Source organism: Carcharodon carcharias, chromosome 28 (genome assembly GCF_017639515.1).
Source record: "Carcharodon carcharias isolate sCarCar2 chromosome 28, sCarCar2.pri, whole genome shotgun sequence".
Classification (NCBI taxonomy): domain Eukaryota; kingdom Metazoa; phylum Chordata; class Chondrichthyes; order Lamniformes; family Lamnidae; genus Carcharodon; species Carcharodon carcharias.
The window spans coordinates 2715001-2742059 of record NC_054494.1 but is presented as its reverse complement, the minus strand read 5'-3'; the positions used below and the strand labels follow the sequence as shown (position 1 = coordinate 2742059).

The window sequence follows — 27059 nt, the reverse complement described above, 5'->3', positions numbered from 1 at the left end:
TTGAGGGGGTGTTTGATGGGGACGGTGTAGAGAGTGCTGGGTGTGTTTGATGGGGACGGTGTAGAGAGTGCTGGGTGTGTTTGATGGGGACGGTGTAGAGGGGGTGTTTGATGGGGACGGTGTAGAGGGGGTTTTTGATGGGGACGGTGTAGAGGGGGTTTTTGATGGGGACGGTGTAGAGGAGGGTTTGTTTGATGGGGACGGTGTAGAGAATGCTGGGTGTGTTTGATGGGGACGGTGTAGAGAGTGCTGGGAGTGTTTGATGGGGACGGTGTAGAGAGTACTGGGTGTGTTTGATGGGGACGGTGTAGAGAGTGCTGGGTGTGTTTGATGGGGACGGTGTAGAGAGTGCTGGGTGTGTTTGATGGGGACGGTGTAGAGAGTGCTGGGTGTGTTTGATGGGGACGGTGTAGATAGTGCTGGGTGTGTTTGATGGGGACGGTGTAGAGAGTGCTGGGTGTGTTTGATGGGGACGGTGTAGAGCGTGCTGGGTGTGTTTGATGGGGACGGTGTAGAGGGTGCTTTACTCTGTATCTAACCTCGTGCTATACCTATCCTGGTAGTGTTTGATGAGGACAGTGCAGAGGGACCTTTACTCTGTATCTAACCCCGTTCTGTAATTGTTCTGTGAGTGTTTGATGGGGACGATGTAGGGAGTGCTGAGAATGCTTGATGGGGACGGTGAAGAGAGTGCTGGATGTGTTTGATGGGGACAGTGTTCGGAGTGCTCGGAGTGTTTGATGGGGACGGTGTAGAGAGTGCTGGGTGTGTTTGATGGGGACTGTGTAGAGAGTGCTGGGTGTGTTTGATGGGGACGGTGTAGAGAGAGCTTGGTGTGTTTGATGGGGACGGTGTAGAGAGTGCTGGGTGTGTTTGATGGGGACGGTGTAGAGAGTGCTGGGTGTGTTTGATGGGGACGGTGTAGAGAGAGCTGGGTGTGTTTGATGGGGACGGTGTAGAGAGTGCTGGGTGTGTTTGATGGGGACGGTGTAGAGGGGGCGTTTGATGGGGACGGTGTAGAGAGGGTGTTTGATGGGGACGGTGTTGAGGGGGTGTTTGATGGGGACGGTGTAGAGAGTGCTGGGAGTGTTTGATGGGGACGGTGTAGAGAGTACTGGGTGTGTTTGATGGGGACGGTGTAGAGAGTGCTGGGTGTGTTTGATGGGGACGGTGTAGAGAGTGCTGGGTGTGTTTGATGGGGACGGTGTAGAGAGAGCTGGGTGTGTTTGATGGGGACGGTGTAGAGAGTGCTGGGTGTGTTTGATGGGGACGGTGTAAAGAATGCTGGGAGCGTTTGATGGGGACGGTGTAGAGAATGCTGGGTGTGTTTGATGGGGACGGTGTAGAGAATGCTGGGTGTGTTTGATGGGGACGGTGTAGAGAGTGCTGGGAGTGTTTGATGGGGACGGTGTAGAGAGTACTGGGTGTGTTTGATGGGGACGGTGTAGAGAGTGCTGGGTGTGTTTGATGGGGACGGTGTAGAGAGTGCTGGGTGTGTTTGATGGGGACGGTGTAGAGAGTGCTGGGTGTGTTTGATGGGGACGGTGTAGAGAGTGCTGGGTGTGTTTGATGGGGACGGTGTAGAGCGTGCTTGGTGTGTTTGATGGGGACGGTGTAGAGGGTGCTTTACTCTGTATCTAACCTCGTGCTATACCTATCCTGGTAGTGTTTGATGAGGACAGTGCAGAGGGACCTTTACTCTGTATCTAACCCCGTTCTGTAATTGTTCTGTGAGTGTTTGATGGGGACGATGTAGAGAGTGCTGAGAATGCTTGATGGGGACGGTGAAGAGAGTGCTGGATGTGTTTGATGGGGACAGTGTTGGGAGTGCTCGGAGTGTTTGATGGGGACGGTGTAGAGAGTGCTGGGTGTGTTTGATGCGGACGGTGTAGAGAGTGCTGGGTGTGTTTGATGGGGACGGTGTAGAGAGTGCTGGGTGTGTTTGATGGGTACAGTGTAGAGAGTGCTGGGTGCGTTTGATGGGGACGGTGTACAGAGTGCTGGGTGTGTTTGATGGGGACGATGTAGAGAGTGCTGGGTGTGTTTAATGGGGACGGTGTAGAGAGTGCTGGGTGTGTATGATGGGCATGATGTAGAGAGTGCTGTGTGTGTTTGATTGGGACGGTGTAGAGAGTGCTGTGTGTGTTTGATGGGGACAGTGTAGAGAGTGCTGGGAGTGTTTGATGGGGACAGTATAGAGGGGCCTTTACTCTTTATCTAACCCCGTGCTGCCCCTGTCCTGGGAGTGTTTGATGGGGACAGTGAAGAGCGAGCTTTATTCTGTATCTTACCCCATCCTGTACCTGTTCTGCGAGTGTTTGATGGGGACGATGTAGAGTGTGCTGAGAATGCTTGATGGGGACGGTGTAGAGAGTACTGGGAGTGTTTGATGGGGACGGTGTGGAGAGTGCTGGGAGTGTTTGATGGGGACAGTGTAGAGAGTGCTGGGTGTGTTTGATGGGGACGGTGTAGAGAGTGCTTGGTGTGTTTGATGGGGACGGTGTAGAGAGTGCTGGGAGTGTTTGATGGGGACGTTGTAGAGAGTGCTGGGTGTGTTTGATGGGGACCGTGTAGAGAGTGCTGGGTGTGTTTGATGGGGACGGTGTAGAGAGTGCTGGGTGTGTTTGATGGGGACGGTGTAGAGAGTGCTGGGTTTGTTTGATGGGGCCGGTGTAGAGAGTGCTGTGTGTGTTTGATGGGGACGGTGTAGAGAGTGCTGGGTGTGTTTGATTGGGACGGTTTAGAGAGTGCTGGGAGTGTTTGATGGGGAAGGTGTAGAGAGTGCTGTTTGTGTTTGATGGGGACGGTGTAGAGAGTACTGGGTGTGTTTGATGGGGACGGTGTAGAGAGTGCTGGGTGTGTTTGATGGGGACGGTGGAGAGAGTGCTGGGTGTGTTTGATGGGGACGGTGTAGAGAGTGCTGGGTGTGTTTGACGTGGACGGTGTAGAGATTGCTGGGTGTGTTTGATGGGGATGGTGTAGAGAGTGCTGGGTGTGTTTGATTGGGACGGTGTAGAGAGTGCTGGGTGTGTTTGTTGGGGACGGTGTAGAGAGCGCTGGGAGTGTTTGATGGGGATGGTGTAGAGAGTGCTGGGTGTATTTGATGGGGACGGTGTAGCGATTGCTGTGTGTGTTTGTTGGGGACTGTGTAGAGAATGCTGGGTGTGTTGGATGGGGACGGTGTAGAGGGAGCTTTACTCTTTATCTAACCTCGTGCTGTACCTGTCCTGGGAGTGTTTGATGAGGACAGTGCAGAGGGACCTTTACTCTGTATCTAACCCCGTCCTGTACATGTTCTGCGAGTGTTTGATCGGGACGGTGTAGAGAGTGCTGGGTGTGTTTTTTGGGGACGGTGTAGAGAGTGCTGGGTGTGTTTGATGGGGATGGTGTAGAGAGTGCTTGGTGTGTTTGGTGGGGACGGTGTAGAGAGTGCTGGGTGTGTTTGATGGGGACGGTGTAGAGAGTGCTGGGAGTGTTTGATGGGGACGTTGTAGAGAGTGCTGGGTGTGTTTGATTGGGACCGTGTAGAGAGTGCTGGGTGTGTTTGATGGGGACGGTGTAGAGAGTGCTGGGTGTGTTTGATGGGGACGGTGTAGAGAGTGCTGGGTTTGTTTGATGGGGCCGGTGTAGAGAGTGCTGTGTGTGTTTGATGGGGACGGTGTAGAGAGTGCTGGGTGTGTTTGATTGGGACGGTTTAGAGAGTGCTGGGAGTGTTTGATGGGGAAGGTGTAGAGAGTGCTGTTTGTGTTTGATGGGGACGGTGTAGAGAGTACTGGGTGTGTTTGATGGGGACGGTGTAGAGAGTGCTGGGTGTGTTTGATGGGGATGGTGTAGAGAGTGCTTGGTGTGTTTGGTGGGGACGGTGTAGAGAGTGCTGGGTGTGTTTGATGGGGACGGTGTAGAGAGTGCTGGGAGTGTTTGATGGGGACGTTGTAGAGAGTGCTGGGTGTGTTTGATGGGGACCGTGTAGAGAGTGCTGGGTGTGTTTGATGGGGACGGTGTAGAGAGTGCTGGGTGTGTTTGATGGGGACTGTGTAGAGAGTGCTGGGTGTGTTTGATGGGGATGGTGTAGAGAGTGCTGGGAGTGTTTGATGGGGACGTTGTAGAGAGTGCTGGGTGTGTTTGATGGGGACCGTGTAGAGAGTGCTGGGTGTGTTTGATGGGGACGGTGTAGAGAGTGCTGGGTGTGTTTGATGGGGACGGTGTAGAGAGTGCTGGGTTTGTTTGATGGGGCCGGTGTAGAGAGTGCTGTGTGTGTTTGATGGGGACGGTGTAGAGAGTGCTGGGTGTGTTTGATTGGGATGGTTTAGAGTGTGCTGGGAGTGTTTGATGGGGAAGGTGTAGAGAGTGCTGTTTGTGTTTGATGGGGACGGTGTAGAGAGTACTGGGTGTGTTTGATGGGGACGGTGTAGAGAGTGCTGGGTGTGTTTGATGGGGACGGTGGAGAGAGTGCTGGGTGTGTTTGATGGGGACGGTGTAGAGAGTGCTGGGTGTGTTTGACGTGGACGGTGTAGAGATTGCTGGGTGTGTTTGATGGGGATGGTGTAGAGAGTGCTGGGTGTGTTTGATTGGGACGGTGTAGAGAGTGCTGGGTGTGTTTGTTGGGGACGGTGTAGAGAGCGCTGGGAGTGTTTGATGGGGATGGTGTAGAGAGTGCTGGGTGTATTTGATGGGGACGGTGTAGCGATTGCTGTGTGTGTTTGTTGGGGACTGTGTAGAGAATGCTGGGTGTGTTGGATGGGGACGGTGTAGAGGGAGCTTTACTCTTTATCTAACCTCGTGCTGTACCTGTCCTGGGAGTGTTTGATGAGGACAGTGCAGAGGGACCTTTACTCTGTATCTAACCCCGTCCTGTACATGTTCTGCGAGTGTTTGATCGGGACGGTGTAGAGAGTGCTGGGTGTGTTTTTTGGGGACGGTGTAGAGAGTGCTGGGTGTGTTTGATGGGGATGGTGTAGAGAGTGCTTGGTGTGTTTGGTGGGGACGGTGTAGAGAGTGCTGGGTGTGTTTGATGGGGACGGTGTAGAGAGTGCTGGGTGTGTTTGATGGGGACGGTGTAGAGAGTGCTGGGTGTGTTTGATGGGGACGGTGTAGAGAATGCTGGGTGTGTTTGATGGGGACGGTGTAGAGAGTGCTGGGTGTGTTTGATGGGGACTGTGTAGAGAGTGCTGGGTGTGTTTGATGGGGACGGTGTAGAGAGAGCTTGGTGTGTTTGATGGGGACGGTGTAGAGAGTGCTGGGTGTGTTTGATGGGGACGGTGTAGAGAGTGCTGGGTGTGTTTGATGGGGACGGTGTATAGAGAGCTGGGTGTGTTTGATGGGGACAGTGTAGAGAGTGCTGGGTGTGTTTGATGGGGACGGTGTAGAGAATGCTGGGAGCGTTTGATGGGGACGGTGTAGAGAATGCTGGGTGTGTTTGATGGGGACGGTGTAGAGAATGCTGGGTGTGTTTGATGGGGACGGTGTAGAGAGTGCTGGGAGTGTTTGATGGGGACGGTGTAGAGAGTACTGGGTGTGTTTGATGGGGACGGTGTAGAGAGTGCTGGGTGTGTTTGATGGGGACGGTGTAGAGAGTGCTGGGTGTGTTTGATGGAGACGGTGTAGAGAGTGCTGGGTGTGTTTGATGGGGACAGTGTAGAGAGTGCTGGGTGTGTTTGATGGGGACGGTGTAGAGAGTGCTGGGTGTGTTTGATGGGGACGGTGTAGAGCGTGCTGGGTGTGTTTGATGGGGACGGTGTAGAGGGTGCTTTACTCTGTATCTAACCTCGTGCTATACCTATCCTGGTAGTGTTTGATGAGGACAGTGCAGAGGGACCTTTACTCTGTATCTAACCCCGTTCTGTAATTGTTCTGTGAGTGTTTGATGGGGACGATGTAGAGAGTGCTGAGAATGCTTGATGGGTTCGGTGAAGAGAGTGCTGGATGTGTTTGATGGGGACAGTGTTGGGAGTGCTCGGAGTGTTTGATGGGGACGGTGTAGAGAGTGCTGGGTGTGTTTGATGCGGACGGTGTAGAGAGTGCTGGGTGTGTTTGATGGGGACGGTGTAGAGAGTGCTGGGTGTGTTTGATGGGTACAGTGTAGAGAGTGCTGGGTGCGTTTGATGGGGACGGTGTACAGAGTGCTGGGTGTGTTTGATGGGGACGATGTAGAGAGTGCTGGGTGTGTTTAATGGGGACGGTGTAGAGAGTGCTGGGTGTGTATGATGGGCATGATGTAGAGAGTGCTGTGTGTGTTTGATTGGGACGGTGTAGAGAGTGCTGTGTGTGTTTGATGGGGACAGTGTAGAGAGTGCTGGGAGTGTTTGATGGGGACAGTATAGAGGGGCCTTTACTCTATATCTAAACCCGTGCTGCCCCTGTCCTGGGAGTGTTTGATGGGGACAGTGAAGAGCGAGCTTTATTCTGTATCTTACCCCATCCTGTACCTGTTCTGCGAGTGTTTGATGGGGACGATGTAGAGTGTGCTGAGAATGCTTGATGGGGACGGTGTAGAGAGTACTGGGAGTGTTTGATGGGGACGGTGTGGAGAGTGCTGGTAGTGTTTGATGGGGACAGTGTAGAGAGTGCTGGGTGTGTTTGATGGGGACGGTGTAGAGAGTGCTTGGTGTGTTTGATGGGGACGGTGTAGAGAGTGCTGGGAGTGTTTGATGGGGACGTTGTAGAGAGTGCTGGGTGTGTTTGATGGGGACGGTGTAGAGAGTGCTGGGTGTGTTTGATGGGGACGGTGTAGAGAGTGCTGGGTGTGTTTGATGGGGACGGTGTAGAGAGTGCTGGGTTTGTTTGATGGGGCCGGTGTAGAGAGTGTTGTGTGTGTTTGATGGGGACGGTGTAGAGAGTGCTGGGTGTGTTTGATTGGGACGGTTTAGAGAGTGCTGGGAGTGTTTGATGGGGAAGGTGTAGAGAGTGCTGTTTGTGTTTGATGGGGACGGTGTAGAGAGTACTGGGTGTGTTTGATGGGGACGGTGTAGAGAGTGCTGGGTGTGTTTGATGGGGACGGTGGAGAGAGTGCTGGGTGTGTTTGATGGGGACGGTGTAGAGAGTGCTGGGTGTGTTTGATGGGGACGGTGTAGAGAGTGCTGGGTGTGTTTGATGGGGACGGTGTAGAGAGTGCTGGGTGTGTTTGACGTGGACGGTGTAGAGATTGCTGGGTGTGTTTGATGGGGATGGTGTAGAGAGTGCTGGGTGTGTTTGATTGGGAAGGTGTAGAGAGTGCTGGGTGTGTTTGTTGGGGACGGTGTAGAGAGTGCTGGGAGTGTTTGATGGGGATGGTGTAGAGAGTGCTGGGTGTATTTGATGGGGACGGTGTAGCGATTGCTGGGTGTGTTTGTTGGGGACTGTGTAGAGAATGCTGGGTGTGTTGGATGGGGACGATGTAGAGAGTGCTGGGTGTGTTTGATGGGGACGGTGTAGAGAGTGCTGGGTGTGTTTGATGGGGACGGTGTAGAGAGTGCTGGGTGTGTTTGATGGGGATGGTGTAGAGAGTGCTGGGTATGTTTGTTGGGGACGGTGTAGAGAGTGCTGGGTGTGTTTGATGGGGACGGTGTAGAGAATGCTGGGTGTGTTTGATGCGGACGGTGGAGTGGGTGCTGGGTGTGTTTGATGGGGAGGGTGTAGAGAGTGCAGGGTGTGTTTGATTGGGACGGTGTAGAGAGTGCTGTGTGTGTTTGATGGGGACAGTGTAGAGAGTGCTGGGAGTGTTTGATGGGGACAGTATAGAGGGGCCTTTACTCTGTATCTAACCCCGTGCTGCACCTGTCCTGGGAGTGTTTGATGGGGACAGTGAAGAGCGAGCTTTATTCTGTATCCAACCCCGTCCTGTACCTGTTCTGCGAGTGTTTGATGGGGACGATGTAGAGAGTGCTGGGTGTGTTTGATGGGGACGGTGTAGAGAGTGCTGGGTGTGTTTTATGGGGACGGTGTAGAGAGTGCTGGGTGTGTTTGATGGGGACGATGTAGAGAGTGCTGGGTGTGTTTGATAGGGACGGTGTAGAGAGTGCTGGGTGTGTTTGTTGGGGACGGTGTAGAGATTGCTGGGTGTGTTTGATGGGGATGGTGTAGAGAGTGCTGGGTGTGTTGATGGGGACCGTGTAGAAAGTGCTGGGAGGGTTTGTTGGGGACGATGTAGAGAGTGCTAGGTGTGTTTAATGGGGACGGTGTAGAGAGTGCTGGGAGTGTTTGTTGGGGACGGTGTAGAGAGTGCTGGGTGTGTTTGATGGGGACGGTGTAGAGAGTGCTGGGTGTGTTTGATGGGGAGGGTGTAGAGAGTGCTGGGTGTGTTTGATGGGTCGGTGTAGAGAGTGCTGGATGTGTTTGATGGGGACGGTGTAGATAGTGCTGGGTGTGTTTGATGGGGACGGTGTAGAGAGTGCTGGGTGTGTTTGATGGGGACGGTGTAGAAAGTGCTGGGTGTGTTTGATGGGGACGGTGTAACGAGTGCTGGGTGTGTTTGATGGGGACGGTGTAGAGAGTTTTGGGAATGTTTGATGGGGACGGTGTAGAGAGTGCTGGGTGTGTTTGATTGGGAGGGTGTAGAGAGTGCTGGGTATGTTTGTTGGGGACGGTGTAGAGAGTGCTGGGTGTGTTTGTTGTGGACGGTGTAGAGAGTGCTGGGTGTGTTTGATGGGGCGGTGTAGAGAGTGCTAGGTGTGTTGGATGCGGACGGTGTAGAGAGTGCTGGGTGTGTTTGATGGGGACGGTGTAGAGAGTGCTGGATATGTTTGTTAGGGACGGTGTAGAGAGTGCTGGCTGTGTTTGATGGGGACGGTGTAGAGAATGCTGGGTGTATTTGATGGGGACGGTGTAGAGAGTGCTGGGTGTGTTTGATGGGGAGGGTGTAGAGAGTGCTGGGTGTGTTTGATGGCGACGGTGTGGAGAGTGCTGGGTGTGTTTGATGTGGACGGTGTAGAGAGTGCTGGATGTGTTTGATGGGGACGGTGTAGAGAGTGCTGGGTGTGTTTGATGGGGACGGTGTAGAGAGTGCTGGGAGTGTTTGATGGGGACGGTGTAGAGAGTGCTGGGTGTGTTTGATGTGGACGGTGTAGAGAGTGCTGGCTGTGTTTGATGGGGACGGTGTAGAGAATGCTGGGTGTGTTTGATGGGGACGGTGTAGAGAGTGCTGGGTGTGTTTGATGTGGACGGTGTAGAGAGTGCTGGCTGTGTTTGATGGGGACGGTGTAGAGAATGCTGGGTGTGTTTGATGGGGACGTTGTAGAGAGTGCTGGGTGTGTTTGATGGTGGTGGTGTAGAGAGTGCTGGGTGTGTTTGATGGGGACGGTGTAGAGAGTGCTGGGTGTGTTTGATGGGTAGGGTGTAGAGGGACCTTTACTCTGTATCTAACTTCGTGCTGTACCTGTCCGGGGAGTGTTTGATGGGGACAGTGAAGAGGTAGCTTTATTCTGTATCTAACCCCGTCCTGTACCCCTTCTGTGAGTATTTGATGGGGACGATGTAGAGAGTGCTGAGAATGCTTGATGTGGACGGTGAAGAGAGTGCTGGATGTGTTTGATGGGGACAGTGTTGGGAGTGCTGGGAGTGTTTGATGGTGACGGTGTAGAGAGTGCTGGGTGTGTTTGATGCGGATGGTGTAGAGAGTGCTGGGTGTGTTTGATGGGGACGGTGTAGAGAGTGCTGGGTGTGTTTGATGGGGACAGTGTGGAGAGTGCTGGGTGTGTTTGATGGGGACGGTGTAGAGAGTGCTGGGTGTGTTTGATGTGGACGGTGTAGAGTGTGCTGGGTGTGTTTGATGGGGACGGTGTAGAGAGTGCTGGGTGTGTTTGATGGGGACGGTGTAGAGAGTGTTGGGTGTGTTTGGTTGGGTCGGTGTAGAGATTGCTGTGTGTGTTTGATGGGGACAGTGTAGAGAGTGCTGGGAGTGTTTGATGGGGACAGTATAGAGGGGCCTTTACTCTGTATCTAACCAGGTGCTGCACCTGTCCTGGGAGTGTTTGATGGGGACAGTGAAGAGCGAGCTTTATTCTATATCTAACCCCGTCCTGTACCTGTTCTGCGAGTGTTTGATGGGGACGATGTAGAGAGTGATGAGAATGCTTGATGGGGACGGTGTGGAGTGTGCTGGGAGTGTTTGATGGGTACGGTGTGGAGAGTGCCGGGAGTGTTTGATGGGGGCGGTGTAGAGAGTGCTGGGTGTGTTTGATGGGGACGGTGTAGAGAGTGCTGGGTGTGTTTGATGGGGACGGTGTAGAGAGTGCTGGTTGTGTTTGATGGGAACGACGTAGAGAGTGCTGGATGTGTTTGATGGAACGACGTAGAGAGTGCTAGGTGTGTTTGATGGGGACGGTGTAGAGAGTGCTGGGAGTGTTTGATGGGGACGGTGTAAAAGAGTGCTGGGAGTGTTTGATGGGGACGGTGTAGAGAATGCTGGGTGTGTTTGATGGGGACGGTGTAGAGAGTGCTGGGTGTGTTTGATGGGGACGGTGTAGAGAGTGCTGGGTGTGTTTGATGGGGACGGTGCAGAGAGTGCTGGGTCTGTTTGATGGGGATGGTGTAGAGAGTGCTGGGTATGTTTGTTGGGGACGGTGTAGAGAGTGCTGGGTGTGTTTGATGGGGACGGTGTAGAGAATGCTGGGTGTTTTTGATGGGGACTGTGGAGAGAGTGCTGGGTGTGTTTGATTGGGACGGTGTAGAGAGTGCTGTGTGTGTTTGATGGGGACAGTATAGAGAGTGCTGGGATTGTTTGATGGGGACAGTATCGAGGAGCCTTTACTCTGTATCTAACCCCGTGCTGCACCTGTCCTGGGAGTGTTTGATGGGGACAGTGAAGAGCGAGCTTTATTCTGTATCCAACCCCGTCCTGTACCTATTCTGCGAGTGTTTGATGGGGACGGTGTAGTGACTGCTGAGAATGCTTGATGGGGACGGTGTAGAGAGTGCTGGGAGTGTTTGATGGGGACGGTGTGGAGAGTGCTGGGAGTGTTTGATGGGGACGGTGTGGAGAGTGCTGGGAGTGTTTGATGGGGACGGTGTAGACAGTGTTGGGTGTGTTTGATGGGGATGGTGTAGAAAGTGCTGGGTGTGTTTGATGGGGATGGTGTAGAGAGTGCTGGGAGTGTTTGATGGGGACAGTGTAGAGAGTGCTGGATGTGTTTGATGGGGACGATGTAGTGAGTGCTGGGTGTGTTTGATGGGGATGGTGTAGAGAGTGCTGGGTGTGTTTGATGCGGACGGTGTAGAGAGTGCTGGGTGTGTTTGATGGGGACAGTGTAGAGAGTGCTGGGTGTGTTTGATGGGGACGGTGTCGAGAGTGCTGGGTGTGTTTGACGTGGACCGTGTAGAGATTGCTGGGTGTGTTTGATGGGGATGGTGTAGAGAGTGCTGGGTGTGTTTGATGGGGACGGTGTAGAGAGTGCTGGGAGGGTTTGTTGGGGACGATGTAGAGAGTGCTATGTGTGTTTGATGGGCACGGTGTAGAGAGTGCTGGGTGTGTTTGTTGGGGACGGTGTAGATAGTGCTGGGAGTGTTTGATGGGGACGGTGTAGAGACTGCTGGGCATGTTTGATGGGGACGGTGTAGAGAGTGCTGGGTGTGTTTGATGGAGACGGTGTAGAGAGTGCTGGGAGTGTTTGATGGGGACGATGTAGAGAGTGCTGGGAGTGTTTGATGGGGACGTTCTGGAGAGTGCTGGGTGTGATTGATGGGGACATTGTAGAGAATGCTGGGTATGTTTGCTGGGGACGGTGTAGAGAGTGCTGGGTGTGTTTGATGGGGTCGGTGTAGAGAATGCCGGGAGTGTTTGATGGGGACTGTGTAGTGAGTGCTGGGAGCGTTTGTTGGGGAAGGTGTAGAGAGTGCTGGGTGTGTTTGATGGGGTCGGTGTAGAGAGTGCTGGGAGTGTTTGTTGGGGACGGTGTAGAGAGTGCTGGGTGTGTTTGATGGGGATGGTGTAGAGAGTGCTGGGAGTGTTTGATGGGGACGGTGTACAGAGTGCTGGGTGTGTTTGATGGGGACGGTGTAGAGAGTACTGGGTGTCTTTGATGGGGACGGTGTAGAGGGAGCTTTACTCTTTATCTAACCTCGTGCTGTACCTGTCCTGGGAGTGTTTGATGAGGACAGTGCAGAGGGACCTTTACTCTGTATCTAATCCCGTCCTGTACATGTTCTGCGAGTGTTTGATCGGGACGGTGTAGAGAGTGCTGGGTGTGTTTTTTGGGGACGGTGTAGAGAGTGCTGGGTGTGTTTGATGGGGATGGTGTAGAGAGTGCTTGGTGTGTTTGGTGGGGACGGTGTAGAGAGTGCTGGGTGTGTTTGATGGGGACGGTGTAGAGAGTGCTGGGTGTGTTTGATGGGGACGGTGTAGAGAGTGCTGGGTGTGTTTGATGGGGACGGTGTAGAGAGTGCTGGGTGTGTTTGATGGGGACTGTGTAGAGAGTGCTGGGTGTGTTTGATGGGGACGGTGTAGAGAGAGCTTGGTGTGTTTGATGGGGACGGTGTAGAGAGTGCTGGGTGTGTTTGATGGGGACGGTGTAGAGAGTGCTGGGTGTGTTTGATGGGGACGGTGTAGAGAGAGCTGGGTGTGTTTGATGGGGACGGTGTAGAGAGTGCTGGGTGTGTTTGATGGGGACGGTGTAGAGAATGCTGGGAGCGTTTGATGGGGACGGTGTAGAGAGTGCTGGGTGTGTTTGATGCGGACGGTGTAGAGAGTGCTGGGTGTGTTTGATGGGGACGGTGTAGAGAGTGCTGGGTGTGTTTGATGGGTACAGTGTAGAGAGTGCTGCGTGTGTTTGATGGGGACGATGTAGAGAGTGCTGGGTGTGTTTAATGGGGACGGTGTAGAGAGTGCTGGGTGTGTATGATGGGCATGATGTAGAGAGTGCTGTGTGTGTTTGATTGGGACGGTGTAGAGAGTGCTGTGTGTGTTTGATGGGGACAGTGTAGAGAGTGCTGGGAGTGTTTGATGGGGACAGTATAGAGGGGCCTTTACTCTATATCTAACCCCGTGCTGCCCCTGTCCTGGGAGTGTTTGATGGGGACAGTGAAGAGCGAGCTTTATTCTGTATCTTACCCCATCCTGTACCTGTTCTGCGAGTGTTTGATGGGGACGATGTAGAGTGTGCTGAGAATGCTTGATGGGGACGGTGTAGAGAGTACTGGGAGTGTTTGATGGGGACGGTGTGGAGAGTGCTGGGAGTGTTTGATGGGGACAGTGTAGAGAGTGCTGGGTGTGTTTGATGGGGACGGTGTAGAGAGTGCTTGGTGTGTTTGATGGGGACGGTGTAGAGAGTGCTGGGAGTGTTTGATGGGGACGTTGTAGAGAGTGCTGGGTGTGTTTGATGGGGACCGTGTAGAGAGTGCTGGGTGTGTTTGATGGGGACGGTGTAGAGAGTGCTGGGTGTGTTTGATGGGGACGGTGTAGAGAGTGCTGGGTTTGTTTGATGGGGCCGGTGTAGAGAGTGCTGTGTGTGTTTGATGGGGACGGTGTAGAGAGTGCTGGGTGTGTTTGATTGGGACGGTTTAGAGAGTGCTGGGAGTGTTTGATGGGGAAGGTGTAGAGAGTGCTGGGAGTGTTTGATGGGGAAGGTGTAGAGAGTGCTGTTTGTGTTTGATGGGGACGGTGTAGAGAGTACTGGGTGTGTTTGATGGGGACGGTGTAGAGAGTGCTGGGTGTGTTTGATGGGGACGGTGGAGAGAGTGCTGGGTGTGTTTGATGGGGACGGTGTAGAGAGTGCTGGGTGTGTTTGATGGGGACGGTGTAGAGAGTGCTGGGTGTGTTTGATGGGGACGGTGTAGAGAGTGCTGGGTGTGTTTGACGTGGACGGTGTAGAGATTGCTGGGTGTGTTTGATGGGGATGGTGTAGAGAGTGCTGGGTGTGTTTGATTGGGACGGTGTAGAGAGTGCTGGGTGTGTTTGTTGGGGACGGTGTAGAGAGTGCTGGGAGTGTTTGATGGGGATGGTGTAGAGAGTGCTGGGTGTATTTGATGGGGACGGTGTAGCGATTGCTGGGTGTGTTTGTTGGGGACTGTGTAGAGAATGCTGGGTGTGTTGGATGGGGACGATGTAGAGAGTGCTGGGTGTGTTTGATGGGGACGGTGTAGAGAGTGCTGGGTGTGTTTGATGGGGACGGTGTAGAGAGTGCTGGGTGTGTTTGATGGGGATGGTGTAGAGAGTGCTGGGTATGTTTGTTGGGGACGGTGTAGAGAGTGCTGGGTGTGTTTGATGGGGACGGTGTAGAGAATGCTGGGTGTGTTTGATGCGGACGGTGGAGTGGGTGCTGGGTGTGTTTGATGGGGAGGGTGTAGAGAGTGCAGGGTGTGTTTGATTGGGACGGTGTAGAGAGTGCTGTGTGTGTTTGATGGGGACAGTGTAGAGAGTGCTGGGAGTGTTTGATGGGGACAGTATAGAGGGGCCTTTACTCTGTATCTAACCCCGTGCTGCACCTGTCCTGGGAGTGTTTGATGGGGACAGTGAAGAGCGAGCTTTATTCTGTATCCAACCCCGTCCTGTACCTGTTCTGCGAGTGTTTGATGGGGACGATGTAGAGAGTGCTGGGTGTGTTTGATGGGGACGGTGTAGAGAGTGCTGGGTGTGTTTTATGGGGACGGTGTAGAGAGTGCTGGGTGTGTTTGATGGGGACGATGTAGAGAGTGCTGGGTGTGTTTGATAGGGACGGTGTAGAGAGTGCTGGGTGTGTTTGTTGGGGACGGTGTAGAGATTGCTGGGTGTGTTTGATGGGGATGGTGTAGAGAGTGCTGGGTGTGTTGATGGGGACCGTGTAGAAAGTGCTGGGAGGGTTTGTTGGGGACGATGTAGAGAGTGCTAGGTGTGTTTAATGGGGACGGTGTAGAGAGTGCTGGGAGTGTTTGTTGGGGACGGTGTAGAGAGTGCTGGGTGTGTTTGATGGGGACGGTGTAGAGAGTGCTGGGTGTGTTTGATGGGGAGGGTGTAGAGAGTGCTGGGTGTGTTTGATGGGTCGGTGTAGAGAGTGCTGGATGTGTTTGATGGGGACGGTGTAGATAGTGCTGGGTGTGTTTGATGGGGACGGTGTAGAGAGTGCTGGGTGTGTTTGATGGGGACGGTGTAGAAAGTGCTGGGTGTGTTTGATGGGGACGGTGTAACGAGTGCTGGGTGTGTTTGATGGGGACGGTGTAGAGAGTTTTGGGAATGTTTGATGGGGACGGTGTAGAGAGTGCTGGGTGTGTTTGATTGGGAGGGTGTAGAGAGTGCTGGGTATGTTTGTTGGGGACGGTGTAGAGAGTGCTGGGTGTGTTTGTTGTGGACGGTGTAGAGAGTGCTGGGTGTGTTTGATGGGGCGGTGTAGAGAGTGCTAGGTGTGTTGGATGCGGACGGTGTAGAGAGTGCTGGGTGTGTTTGATGGGGACGGTGTAGAGAGTGCTGGATATGTTTGTTAGGGACGGTGTAGAGAGTGCTGGCTGTGTTTGATGGGGACGGTGTAGAGAATGCTGGGTGTATTTGATGGGGACGGTGTAGAGAGTGCTGGGTGTGTTTGATGGGGAGGGTGTAGAGAGTGCTGGGTGTGTTTGATGGCGACGGTGTGGAGAGTGCTGGGTGTGTTTGATGTGGACGGTGTAGAGAGTGCTGGATGTGTTTGATGGGGACGGTGTAGAGAGTGCTGGGTGTGTTTGATGGGGACGGTGTAGAGAGTGCTGGGAGTGTTTGATGGGGACGGTGTAGAGAGTGCTGGGTGTGTTTGATGTGGACGGTGTAGAGAGTGCTGGCTGTGTTTGATGGGGACGGTGTAGAGAATGCTGGGTGTGTTTGATGGGGACGGTGTAGAGAGTGCTGGGTGTGTTTGATGTGGACGGTGTAGAGAGTGCTGGCTGTGTTTGATGGGGACGGTGTAGAGAATGCTGGGTGTGTTTGATGGGGACGTTGTAGAGAGTGCTGGGTGTGTTTGATGGTGGTGGTGTAGAGAGTGCTGGGTGTGTTTGATGGGGACGGTGTAGAGAGTGCTGGGTGTGTTTGATGGGTAGGGTGTAGAGGGACCTTTACTCTGTATCTAACTTCGTGCTGTACCTGTCCGGGGAGTGTTTGATGGGGACAGTGAAGAGGTAGCTTTATTCTGTATCTAACCCCGTCCTGTACCCCTTCTGTGAGTATTTGATGGGGACGATGTAGAGAGTGCTGAGAATGCTTGATGTAGACGGTGAAGAGAGTGCTGGATGTGTTTGATGGGGACAGTGTTGGGAGTGCTGGGAGTGTTTGATGGTGACGGTGTAGAGAGTGCTGGGTGTGTTTGATGCGGATGGTGTAGAGAGTGCTGGGTGTGTTTGATGGGGACGGTGTAGAGAGTGCTGGGTGTGTTTGATGGGGACAGTGTGGAGAGTGCTGGGTGTGTTTGATGGGGACGGTGTAGAGAGTGCTGGGTGTGTTTGATGTGGACGGTGTAGAGTGTGCTGGGTGTGTTTGATGGGGACGGTGTAGAGAGTGCTGGGTGTGTTTGATGGGGACGGTGTAGAGAGTGTTGGGTGTGTTTGGTTGGGTCGGTGTAGAGATTGCTGTGTGTGTTTGATGGGGACAGTGTAGAGAGTGCTGGGAGTGTTTGATGGGGACAGTATAGAGGGGCCTTTACTCTGTATCTAACCAGGTGCTGCACCTGTCCTGGGAGTGTTTGATGGGGACAGTGAAGAGCGAGCTTTATTCTATATCTAACCCCGTCCTGTACCTGTTCTGCGAGTGTTTGATGGGGACGATGTAGAGAGTGATGAGAATGCTTGATGGGGACGGTGTGGAGTGTGCTGGGAGTGTTTGATGGGTACGGTGTGGAGAGTGCCGGGAGTGTTTGATGGGGGCGGTGTAGAGAGTGCTGGGTGTGTTTGATGGGGACGGTGTAGAGAGTGCTGGGTGTGTTTGATGGGGACGGTGTAGAGAGTGCTGGTTGTGTTTGATGGGAACGACGTAGAGAGTGCTGGATGTGTTTGATGGAACGACGTAGAGAGTGCTAGGTGTGTTTGATGGGGACGGTGTAGAGAGTGCTGGGTGTGTTTGATGGGGACTGTGTAGAGAGTGCTGGGTGTGTTTGATGGGGACGGTGTAGAGAGAGCTTGGTGTGTTTGATGGGGACGGTGTAGAGAGTGCTGGGTGTGTTTGATGGGGACGGTGTAGAGAGTGCTGGGTGTGTTTGATGGGGACGGTGTAGAGAGAGCTGGGTGTGTTTGATGGGGACGGTGTAGAGAGTGCTGGGTGTGTTTGATGGGGACGGTGTAGAGAATGCTGGGAGCGTTTGATGGGGACGGTGTAGAGAGTGCTGGGTGTGTTTGATGCGGACGGTGTAGAGAGTGCTGGGTGTGTTTGATGGGGACGGTGTAGAGAGTGCTGGGTGTGTTTGATGGGTACAGTGTAGAGAGTGCTGGGTGCGTTTGATGGGGACGGTGTACAGAGTGCTGCGTGTGTTTGATGGGGACGATGTAGAGAGTGCTGGGTGTGTTTAATGGGGACGGTGTAGAGAGTGCTGGGTGTGTATGATGGGCATGATGTAGAGAGTGCTGTGTGTGTTTGATTGGGACGGTGTAGAGAGTGCTGTGTGTGTTTGATGGGGACAGTGTAGAGAGTGCTGGGAGTGTTTGATGGGGACAGTATAGAGGGGCCTTTACTCTATATCTAACCCCGTGCTGCCCCTGTCCTGGGAGTGTTTGATGGGGACAGTGAAGAGCGAGCTTTATTCTGTATCTTACCCCATCCTGTACCTGTTCTGCGAGTGTTTGATGGGGACGATGTAGAGTGTGCTGAGAATGCTTGATGGGGACGGTGTAGAGAGTACTGGGAGTGTTTGATGGGGACGGTGTGGAGAGTGCTGGGAGTGTTTGATGGGGACAGTGTAGAGAGTGCTGGGTGTGTTTGATGGGGACGGTGTAGAGAGTGCTTGGTGTGTTTGATGGGGACGGTGTAGAGAGTGCTGGGAGTGTTTGATGGGGACGTTGTAGAGAGTGCTGGGTGTGTTTGATGGGGACCGTGTAGAGAGTGCTGGGTGTGTTTGATGGGGACGGTGTAGAGAGTGCTGGGTGTGTTTGATGGGGACGGTGTAGAGAGTGCTGGGTTTGTTTGATGGGGCCGGTGTAGAGAGTGCTGTGTGTGTTTGATGGGGACGGTGTAGAGAGTGCTGGGTGTGTTTGATTGGGACGGTTTAGAGAGTGCTGGGAGTGTTTGATGGGGAAGGTGTAGAGAGTGCTGGGAGTGTTTGATGGGGAAGGTGTAGAGAGTGCTGTTTGTGTTTGATGGGGACGGTGTAGAGAGTACTGGGTGTGTTTGATGGGGACGGTGTAGAGAGTGCTGGGTGTGTTTGATGGGGACGGTGGAGAGAGTGCTGGGTGTGTTTGATGGGGACGGTGTAGAGAGTGCTGGGTGTGTTTGATGGGGACGGTGTAGAGAGTGCTGGGTGTGTTTGATGGGGACGGTGTAGAGAGTGCTGGGTGTGTTTGACGTGGACGGTGTAGAGATTGCTGGGTGTGTTTGATGGGGATGGTGTAGAGAGTGCTGGGTGTGTTTGATTGGGACGGTGTAGAGAGTGCTGGGTGTGTTTGTTGGGGACGGTGTAGAGAGTGCTGGGAGTGTTTGATGGGGATGGTGTAGAGAGTGCTGGGTGTATTTGATGGGGACGGTGTAGCGATTGCTGGGTGTGTTTGTTGGGGACTGTGTAGAGAATGCTGGGTGTGTTGGATGGGGACGATGTAGAGAGTGCTGGGTGTGTTTGATGGGGACGGTGTAGAGAGTGCTGGGTGTGTTTGATGGGGACGGTGTAGAGAGTGCTGGGTGTGTTTGATGGGGATGGTGTAGAGAGTGCTGGGTATGTTTGTTGGGGACGGTGTAGAGAGTGCTGGGTGTGTTTGATGGGGACGGTGTAGAGAATGCTGGGTGTGTTTGATGCGGACGGTGGAGTGGGTGCTGGGTGTGTTTGATGGGGAGGGTGTAGAGAGTGCAGGGTGTGTTTGATTGGGACGGTGTAGAGAGTGCTGTGTGTGTTTGATGGGGACAGTGTAGAGAGTGCTGGGAGTGTTTGATGGGGACAGTATAGAGGGGCCTTTACTCTGTATCTAACCCCGTGCTGCACCTGTCCTGGGAGTGTTTGATGGGGACAGTGAAGAGCGAGCTTTATTCTGTATCCAACCCCGTCCTGTACCTGTTCTGCGAGTGTTTGATGGGGACGATGTAGAGAGTGCTGGGTGTGTTTGATGGGGACGGTGTAGAGAGTGCTGGGTGTGTTTTATGGGGACGGTGTAGAGAGTGCTGGGTGTGTTTGATGGGGACGATGTAGAGAGTGCTGGGTGTGTTTGATAGGGACGGTGTAGAGAGTGCTGGGTGTGTTTGTTGGGGACGGTGTAGAGATTGCTGGGTGTGTTTGATGGGGATGGTGTAGAGAGTGCTTGGTGTGTTTGATGGGGACGGTGTAGAGAGTGCTGGGAGTGTTTGATGGGGACGGTGTAGAGAGTGCTGGGTGTGTTTGATGTGGACGGTGTAGAGAGTGCTGGCTGTGTTTGATGGGGACGGTGTAGAGAATGCTGGGTGTGTTTGATGGGGACGGTGTAGAGAGTGCTGGGTGTGTTTGATGTGGACGGTGTAGAGAGTGCTGGCTGTGTTTGATGGGGACGGTGTAGAGAATGCTGGGTGTGTTTGATGGGGACGTTGTAGAGAGTGCTGGGTGTGTTTGATGGTGGTGGTGTAGAGAGTGCTGGGTGTGTTTGATGGGGACGGTGTAGAGAGTGCTGGGTGTGTTTGATGGGTAGGGTGTAGAGGGACCTTTACTCTGTATCTAACTTCGTGCTGTACCTGTCCGGGGAGTGTTTGATGGGGACAGTGAAGAGGTAGCTTTATTCTGTATCTAACCCCGTCCTGTACCCCTTCTGTGAGTATTTGATGGGGACGATGTAGAGAGTGCTGAGAATGCTTGATGTGGACGGTGAAGAGAGTGCTGGATGTGTTTGATGGGGACAGTGTTGGGAGTGCTGGGAGTGTTTGATGGTGACGGTGTAGAGAGTGCTGGGTGTGTTTGATGCGGATGGTGTAGAGAGTGCTGGGTGTGTTTGATGGGGACGGTGTAGAGAGTGCTGGGTGTGTTTGATGGGGACAGTGTGGAGAGTGCTGGGTGTGTTTGATGGGGACGGTGTAGAGAGTGCTGGGTGTGTTTGATGTGGACGGTGTAGAGTGTGCTGGGTGTGTTTGATGGGGACGGTGTAGAGAGTGCTGGGTGTGTTTGATGGGGACGGTGTAGAGAGTGTTGGGTGTGTTTGGTTGGGTCGGTGTAGAGATTGCTGTGTGTGTTTGATGGGGACAGTGTAGAGAGTGCTGGGAGTGTTTGATGGGGACAGTATAGAGGGGCCTTTACTCTGTATCTAACCAGGTGCTGCACCTGTCCTGGGAGTGTTTGATGGGGACAGTGAAGAGCGAGCTTTATTCTATATCTAACCCCGTCCTGTACCTGTTCTGCGAGTGTTTGATGGGGACGATGTAGAGAGTGATGAGAATGCTTGATGGGGACGGTGTGGAGTGTGCTGGGAGTGTTTGATGGGTACGGTGTGGAGAGTGCCGGGAGTGTTTGATGGGGGCGGTGTAGAGAGTGCTGGGTGTGTTTGATGGGGACGGTGTAGAGAGTGCTGGGTGTGTTTGATGGGGACGGTGTAGAGAGTGCTGGTTGTGTTTGATGGGAACGACGTAGAGAGTGCTGGATGTGTTTGATGGAACGACGTAGAGAGTGCTAGGTGTGTTTGATGGGGACGGTGTAGAGAGTGCTGGGTGTGTTTGATGGGGACTGTGTAGAGAGTGCTGGGTGTGTTTGATGGGGACGGTGTAGAGAGAGCTTGGTGTGTTTGATGGGGACGGTGTAGAGAGTGCTGGGTGTGTTTGATGGGGACGGTGTAGAGAGTGCTGGGTGTGTTTGATGGGGACGGTGTAGAGAGAGCTGGGTGTGTTTGATGGGGACGGTGTAGAGAGTGCTGGGTGTGTTTGATGGGGACGGTGTAGAGAATGCTGGGAGCGTTTGATGGGGACGGTGTAGAGAGTGCTGGGTGTGTTTGATGCGGACGGTGTAGAGAGTGCTGGGTGTGTTTGATGGGGACGGTGTAGAGAGTGCTGGGTGTGTTTGATGGGTACAGTGTAGAGAGTGCTGGGTGCGTTTGATGGGGACGGTGTACAGAGTGCTGCGTGTGTTTGATGGGGACGATGTAGAGAGTGCTGGGTGTGTTTAATGGGGACGGTGTAGAGAGTGCTGGGTGTGTATGATGGGCATGATGTAGAGAGTGCTGTGTGTGTTTGATTGGGACGGTGTAGAGAGTGCTGTGTGTGTTTGATGGGGACAGTGTAGAGAGTGCTGGGAGTGTTTGATGGGGACAGTATAGAGGGGCCTTTACTCTATATCTAACCCCGTGCTGCCCCTGTCCTGGGAGTGTTTGATGGGGACAGTGAAGAGCGAGCTTTATTCTGTATCTTACCCCATCCTGTACCTGTTCTGCGAGTGTTTGATGGGGACGATGTAGAGTGTGCTGAGAATGCTTGATGGGGACGGTGTAGAGAGTACTGGGAGTGTTTGATGGGGACGGTGTGGAGAGTGCTGGGAGTGTTTGATGGGGACAGTGTAGAGAGTGCTGGGTGTGTTTGATGGGGACGGTGTAGAGAGTGCTTGGTGTGTTTGATGGGGACGGTGTAGAGAGTGCTGGGAGTGTTTGATGGGGACGTTGTAGAGAGTGCTGGGTGTGTTTGATGGGGACCGTGTAGAGAGTGCTGGGTGTGTTTGATGGGGACGGTGTAGAGAGTGCTGGGTGTGTTTGATGGGGACGGTGTAGAGAGTGCTGGGTTTGTTTGATGGGGCCGGTGTAGAGAGTGCTGTGTGTGTTTGATGGGGACGGTGTAGAGAGTGCTGGGTGTGTTTGATTGGGACGGTTTAGAGAGTGCTGGGAGTGTTTGATGGGGAAGGTGTAGAGAGTGCTGGGAGTGTTTGATGGGGAAGGTGTAGAGAGTGCTGTTTGTGTTTGATGGGGACGGTGTAGAGAGTACTGGGTGTGTTTGATGGGGACGGTGTAGAGAGTGCTGGGTGTGTTTGATGGGGACGGTGGAGAGAGTGCTGGGTGTGTTTGATGGGGACGGTGTAGAGAGTGCTGGGTGTGTTTGATGGGGACGGTGTAGAGAGTGCTGGGTGTGTTTGATGGGGACGGTGTAGAGAGTGCTGGGTGTGTTTGACGTGGACGGTGTAGAGATTGCTGGGTGTGTTTGATGGGGATGGTGTAGAGAGTGCTGGGTGTGTTTGATTGGGACGGTGTAGAGAGTGCTGGGTGTGTTTGTTGGGGACGGTGTAGAGAGTGCTGGGAGTGTTTGATGGGGATGGTGTAGAGAGTGCTGGGTGTATTTGATGGGGACGGTGTAGCGATTGCTGGGTGTGTTTGTTGGGGACTGTGTAGAGAATGCTGGGTGTGTTGGATGGGGACGATGTAGAGAGTGCTGGGTGTGTTTGATGGGGACGGTGTAGAGAGTGCTGGGTGTGTTTGATGGGGACGGTGTAGAGAGTGCTGGGTGTGTTTGATGGGGATGGTGTAGAGAGTGCTGGGTATGTTTGTTGGGGACGGTGTAGAGAGTGCTGGGTGTGTTTGATGGGGACGGTGTAGAGAATGCTGGGTGTGTTTGATGCGGACGGTGGAGTGGGTGCTGGGTGTGTTTGATGGGGAGGGTGTAGAGAGTGCAGGGTGTGTTTGATTGGGACGGTGTAGAGAGTGCTGTGTGTGTTTGATGGGGACAGTGTAGAGAGTGCTGGGAGTGTTTGATGGGGACAGTATAGAGGGGCCTTTACTCTGTATCTAACCCCGTGCTGCACCTGTCCTGGGAGTGTTTGATGGGGACAGTGAAGAGCGAGCTTTATTCTGTATCCAACCCCGTCCTGTACCTGTTCTGCGAGTGTTTGATGGGGACGATGTAGAGAGTGCTGGGTGTGTTTGATGGTGACGGTGTAGAGAGTGCTGGGTGTGTTTTATGGGGACGGTGTAGAGAGTGCTGGGTGTGTTTGATGGGGACGATGTAGAGAGTGCTGGGTGTGTTTGATAGGGACGGTGTAGAGAGTGCTGGGTGTGTTTGTTGGGGACGGTGTAGAGATTGCTGGGTGTGTTTGATGGGGATGGTGTAGAGAGTGCTGGGTGTGTTGATGGGGACCGTGTAGAAAGTGCTGGGAGGGTTTGTTGGGGACGATGTAGAGAGTGCTAGGTGTGTTTAATGGGGACGGTGTAGAGAGTGCTGGGAGTGTTTGTTGGGGACGGTGTAGAGAGTGCTGGGTGTGTTTGATGGGGACGGTGTAGAGAGTGCTGGGTGTGTTTGATGGGGAGGGTGTAGAGAGTGCTGGGTGTGTTTGATGGGTCGGTGTAGAGAGTGCTGGATGTGTTTGATGGGGACGGTGTAGATAGTGCTGGGTGTGTTTGATGGGGACGGTGTAGAGAGTGCTGGGTGTGTTTGATGGGGACGGTGTAGAAAGTGCTGGGTGTGTTTGATGGGGACGGTGTAACGAGTGCTGGGTGTGTTTGATGGGGACGGTGTAGAGAGTTTTGGGAATGTTTGATGGGGACGGTGTAGAGAGTGCTGGGTGTGTTTGATTGGGAGGGTGTAGAGAGTGCTGGGTATGTTTGTTGGGGACGGTGTAGAGAGTGCTGGGTGTGTTTGTTGTGGACGGTGTAGAGAGTGCTGGGTGTGTTTGATGGGGCGGTGTAGAGAGTGCTAGGTGTGTTGGATGCGGACGGTGTAGAGAGTGCTGGGTGTGTTTGATGGGGACGGTGTAGAGAGTGCTGGATATGTTTGTTAGGGACGGTGTAGAGAGTGCTGGCTGTGTTTGATGGGGACGGTGTAGAGAATGCTGGGTGTATTTGATGGGGACGGTGTAGAGAGTGCTGGGTGTGTTTGATGGGGAGGGTGTAGAGAGTGCTGGGTGTGTTTGATGGCGACGGTGTGGAGAGTGCTGGGTGTGTTTGATGTGGACGGTGTAGAGAGTGCTGGATGTGTTTGATGGGGACGGTGTAGAGAGTGCTGGGTGTGTTTGATGGGGACGGTGTAGAGAGTGCTGGGAGTGTTTGATGGGGACGGTGTAGAGAGTGCTGGGTGTGTTTGATGTGGACGGTGTAGAGAGTGCTGGCTGTGTTTGATGGGGACGGTGTAGAGAATGCTGGGTGTGTTTGATGGGGACGGTGTAGAGAGTGCTGGGTGTGTTTGATGTGGACGGTGTAGAGAGTGCTGGCTGTGTTTGATGGGGACGGTGTAGAGAATGCTGGGTGTGTTTGATGGGGACGTTGTAGAGAGTGCTGGGTGTGTTTGATGGTGGTGGTGTAGAGAGTGCTGGGTGTGTTTGATGGGGACGGTGTAGAGAGTGCTGGGTGTGTTTGATGGGTAGGGTGTAGAGGGACCTTTACTCTGTATCTAACTTCGTGCTGTACCTGTCCGGGGAGTGTTTGATGGGGACAGTGAAGAGGTAGCTTTATTCTGTATCTAACCCCGTCCTGTACCCCTTCTGTGAGTATTTGATGGGGACGATGTAGAGAGTGCTGAGAATGCTTGATGTGGACGGTGAAGAGAGTGCTGGATGTGTTTGATGGGGACAGTGTTGGGAGTGCTGGGAGTGTTTGATGGTGACGGTGTAGAGAGTGCTGGGTGTGTTTGATGCGGATGGTGTAGAGAGTGCTGGGTGTGTTTGATGGGGACGGTGTAGAGAGTGCTGGGTGTGTTTGATGGGGACAGTGTGGAGAGTGCTGGGTGTGTTTGATGGGGACGGTGTAGAGATTGCTGGGTGTGTTTGATGTGGACGGTGTAGAGTGTGCTGGGTGTGTTTGATGGGGACGGTGTAGAGAGTGCTGGGTGTGTTTGATGGGGACGGTGTAGAGAGTGTTGGGTGTGTTTGGTTGGGTCGGTGTAGAGATTGCTGTGTGTGTTTGATGGGGACAGTGTAGAGAGTGCTGGGAGTGTTTGATGGGGACAGTATAGAGGGGCCTTTACTCTGTATCTAACCAGGTGCTGCACCTGTCCTGGGAGTGTTTGATGGGGACAGTGAAGAGCGAGCTTTATTCTATATCTAACCCCGTCCTGTACCTGTTCTGCGAGTGTTTGATGGGGACGATGTAGAGAGTGATGAGAATGCTTGATGGGGACGGTGTGGAGTGTGCTGGGAGTGTTTGATGGGTACGGTGTGGAGAGTGCCGGGAGTGTTTGATGGGGGCGGTGTAGAGAGTGCTGGGTGTGTTTGATGGGGACGGTGTAGAGAGTGCTGGGTGTGTTTGATGGGGACGGTGTAGAGAGTGCTGGTTGTGTTTGATGGGAACGACGTAGAGAGTGCTGGATGTGTTTGATGGAACGACGTAGAGAGTGCTAGGTGTGTTTGATGGGGACGGTGTAGAGAGTGCTGGGAGTGTTTGATGGGGACGGTGTAAAAGAGTGCTGGGAGTGTTTGATGGGGACGGTGTAGAGAATGCTGGGTGTGTTTGATGGGGACGGTGTAGAGAGTGCTGGGTGTGTTTGATGGGGACGGTGTAGAGAGTGCTGGGTGTGTTTGATGGGGACGGTGCAGAGAGTGCTGGGTCTGTTTGATGGGGATGGTGGAGAGAGTGCTGGGTATGTTTGTTGGGGACGGTGTAGAGAGTGCTGGGTGTGTTTGATGGGGACGGTGTAGAGAATGCTGGGTGTGTTTGATGGGGACTGTGGAGAGAGTGCTGGGTGTGTTTGATTGGGACGGTGTAGAGAGTGCTGTGTGTGTTTGATGGGGACAGTATAGAGAGTGCTGGGATTGTTTGATGGGGACAGTATCGAGGAGCCTTTACTCTGTATCCAACCCCGTCCTGTACCTATTCTGCGAGTGTTTGATGGGGACGGTGTAGTGACTGCTGAGAATGCTTGATGGGGACGTTGTAGAGAGTGCTGGGAGTGTTTGATGGGGACGGTGTGGAGAGTGCTGGGAGTGTTTGATGGGGACGGTGTGGAGAGTGCTGGGAGTGTTTGATGGGGACGGTGTAGACAGTGTTGGGTGTGTTTGATGGGGATGGTGTAGAAAGTGCTGGGTGTGTTTGATGGGGATGGTGTAGAGAGTGCTGGGAGTGTTTGATGGGGACAGTGTAGAGAGTGCTGGATGTGTTTGATGGGGACGATGTAGTGAGTGCTGGGTGTGTTTGATGGGGATGGTGTAGAGAGTGCTGGGTTTGTTTGATGCGGACGGTGTAGAGAGTGCTGGGTGTGTTTGATGGGGACAGTGTAGAGAGTGCTGGGTGTGTTTGATGGGGACGGTGTCGAGAGTGCTGGGTGTGTTTGACGTGGACCGTGTAGAGATTGCTGGGTGTGTTTGATGGGGATGGTGTAGAGAGTGCTGGGTGTGTTTGATGGGGACGGTGTAGAGAGTGCTGGGAGGGTTTGTTGGGGACGATGTAGAGAGTGCTATGTGTGTTTGATGGGCACGGTGTAGAGAGTGCTGGGTGTGTTTGTTGGGGACGGTGTAGATAGTGCTGGGAGTGTTTGATGGGGACGGTGTAGAGACTGCTGGGCATGTTTGATGGGGACGGTGTAGAGAGTGCTGGGTGTGTTTGATGGAGACGGTGTAGAGAGTGCTGGGAGTGTTTGATGGGGACGATGTAGAGAGTGCTGGGAGTGTTTGATGGGGACGTTCTGGAGAGTGCTGGGTGTGATTGATGGGGACATTGTAGAGAATGCTGGGTATGTTTGCTGGGGACGGTGTAGAGAGTGCTGGGTGTGTTTGATGGGGTCGGTGTAGAGAATGCCGGGAGTGTTTGATGGGGACTGTGTAGTGAGTGCTGGGAGCGTTTGTTGGGGATGGTGTAGAGAGTGCTGGGTGTGTTTGATGGGGTCGGTGTAGAGAGTGCTGGGAGTGTTTGTTGGGGACGGTGTAGAGAGTGCTGGGTGTGTTTGATGGGGATGGTGTAGAGAGTGCTGGGAGTGTTTGATGGGGACGGTGTACAGAGTGCTGGGTGTGTTTGATGGGGACGGTGTAGAGAGTACTGGGTGTCTTTGATGGGGACGGTGTAGAGGGAGCTTTACTCTTTATCTAACCTCGTGCTGTACCTGTCCTGGGAGTGTTTGATGAGGACAGTGCAGAGGGACCTTTACTCTGTATCTAATCCCGTCCTGTACATGT

At 53.4% G+C, this 27059-nt stretch overlaps 1 protein-coding gene across 1 annotated transcript in view; it reads left to right on the top strand.

Moving 5' to 3' along the window:
• The window catches only part of LOC121270902 (tetraspanin-14-like), a 345453-nt gene that overhangs the window by 157001 nt on the left and 161393 nt on the right, over positions 1–27059 (top strand). The window lies entirely within an intron of this gene.